The following is a 2,559-nucleotide window of genomic DNA, read 5'->3' as shown; positions in this document are numbered from 1 at the left end:
TATAATTTCATTTAATAAGTACATTTAATGTTTATCTCTTCCAAAAACAGTATTTTAATTACATTCAAATTATATTCATTTTAAATATCGACAAACCCATCATTTACAAACAGGGCTAGATATTACAAAACAGATGGAAAATAAAATAAGTTTTATTTTTTAAAAGACTTTCCAAATTTAGAACACTGTGAACTACTACATACATACCTAAAAAATGTATACATTATCAGGAAAACACAAGTTGCTCTAATAGAAAAAGAACTATAATACACATACAATGGAACATAATTCACATAGGCTCAATTTACAGGTACATCTCAAAGTACAAAAAAAATTAATAACTACAAATACAGGAAAAAAACACACCTGACATTCTAGACTAATGCACCAATATACTGTATAATGTTTTCCCAGAGAAAGTGGAAGCGTTCTCAAGATTTTATGCTGACCCATGATTTTTCACTTCTTTGTTCTCAAATATAGAACCAGAGGACTTAGAGGGCTTTTTTTTGTGTTTAATGTAGACTCACGTTTGAGTTTTTTTAAATAACAATAACTGAAATGTATCATGAAAAATGCTATCAAACCTGTTCTATTTAGAACTCAGTAACCAAGACATTTCTTGCATTTTCCTTGTACTATTTTCCCTTCAAAAAGTCCCTAAGGAAACTTCATAGACAGTGGTGGTAAAGAGAGCAAACCAAATATTTCTGAGATGGCAAAGAAATATTAGACTTGGCACTAGCACAGGTTTACAAAAAAAACCATCCCCCATTTATTAAACCATATATTCAAAAAAAGGAAAATCATATCTGAAAACATAAGTCAGAGAAAACATACCACCTGAAAATGAAGAAGGCATTTAGAACTGTAGTACTTGTGGGCTTTAGTTTGGAAGGCATGCAGCAACCAACCTACCAGTAACTATTGAGCATTTTTTTAAACTTACATAAACTTGTTTAAATTTTAACCTGTCTAAATCAAATTTCTCTAGCTAAAACAAAGAGGTCACAATCACTGTGCACAAACAATAGATGTATGAAGGTTGTTACATGGGAGGAAGGGGTATGGTACACATCAGGTTAAGAGGCAGAAGGAGGAATAAAACTAAGCACTTAATCTGATCTGATCAAAGGCAGGGAGGAATTCTTTGCCTTTCTTCAGATTTTATACTGTATTTCATAATCACAGAAAAAGAACATCCCTCCGTTTTTCTTAATGTATCTCAGGTTAAAAATGGCAGAATGAATAGCCATTAATAAGCATACGCTGTTTAAAAGGGACATTTTTAGAATTTGGTTGGTTGTGTTTGTTTTTTAATGGTAAATCTTAAGCGTTGACTCTTTTAAAATCGTGCTCAGAGGTTATTCAGGCCTTTCTTAAACAATTTAGTGTACATTAAAAAGTCATCAATAAAAGTTGTAATTCAGTGGGATTGTTTTGTTTTGTTTTGTTTGTTTTGTTTAGACACAGGGTCTGGCTATGTTGCCCAGGCTGGACTCAAATTCCTGGGGTCAAGCAATCCTCCCACCTCAGTTTCTGGAGTAGCCAGGACTATAGGTGCACACTACCATGCTGGGCTTGGCTATTCAATGTTTTAAAGAACTGAAATGTTTAACTTCAAATTGTTTGTTTAAAATAACTGCTACTGTGTCAAATAATGAAACTACTACTATTGTATTCATTACAAACATTACATAATCATTCCTTATGATCAGTATATAAATTTAAATGATCCTTTTTTCTTGTTTGTGAAGATGGTGGTTCTGAAGCAACACTCTAAAGCAGAAAAGCCCAAGTATAACACACAACCCATCTCTGTTTTTGGAAGTCAGTGCATTCAGTGGTTATAAACAGGCATGATTTTTTTTGCTGCTAAGAGTTCTGTAGGATTAAAAAAGAAGAAGAAAAGATAAGATAAACAATCTGAATATTATACTAATGATCACAAATACTACCAGTATTCAAAGTAAAGTATGGTATAACCTGAGTGTCAATCAGTTGTGGCTTTTTCTCCCAGCGGAAGGCGTTCCCAAAGCTGGAGCAACTGTTCACCAACCTGAGGTTCTAGTTCCTAAATAAATCAAGTCAAAATAAACATAAAAAGAACTGGATTGAAATTTTTCAATCACCAAAATTTGTACTGATAAAAATGTAAGAAAATCACTTTAAATTTCATTTTCCTACCAGAACATGCCAAATCACATGGTATGCATTTTTCTAATTTTTTACTTTAAGGTTTATGGAGTTGACTTCCAGACTCAAGATTGCAGTTATCCTTGTTTATATAGTGGTAAATAAAAAAATAATAAAAGGAAAAAAAGACTGCAGTTAATCTGCAAATATGTCAACTTTTGTGACAAAATGGCAACAGATATCCATGGAGTCCTTCTGGAACTTTTTCTATCTGGAAATAATGGATTTTGTTTCTAATGGAGATTTCGCAAAAGCACTCAGCTGGAACTTCCAAAGGTTTAATGGGAAACCTAGCAAGTTAGATGTTTTAAGGTTTTTTCCAAGAAACTATCTTAGGTGAAACATTTTTATCTTAGAAATTAT

The 2,559-nt window shown here is 32.4% G+C and overlaps 1 protein-coding gene and 1 long non-coding RNA gene across 2 annotated transcripts in view; both read right to left on the bottom strand.

Moving 5' to 3' along the window:
• YTHDC2 (YTH domain containing 2) overlaps positions 1 to 2,559 on the bottom strand; it is a 107,228-nt gene that overhangs the window by 17,997 nt on the left and 86,672 nt on the right. The gene's annotated exons all lie outside the window — the stretch shown is intronic.
• Positions 1,659 to 2,076, bottom strand: LOC105822533. The gene is made up of 2 exons (XR_001138107.1): positions 1,987 to 2,076; positions 1,659 to 1,884 (listed from the first exon to the last, which is right to left on the bottom strand). It is a non-coding gene; the product is annotated as an uncharacterized LOC105822533 (long non-coding RNA).

Source organism: Propithecus coquereli, unplaced genomic scaffold, assembly GCF_000956105.1.
Source record: "Propithecus coquereli isolate 6110/MARCELLA unplaced genomic scaffold, Pcoq_1.0 Scaffold62, whole genome shotgun sequence".
Taxonomy (NCBI): Eukaryota; Metazoa; Chordata; class Mammalia; order Primates; family Indriidae; genus Propithecus; species Propithecus coquereli.
Note: the sequence above shows the minus strand (reverse complement) of the source record. Positions and strands in the feature narration are given on the sequence as shown.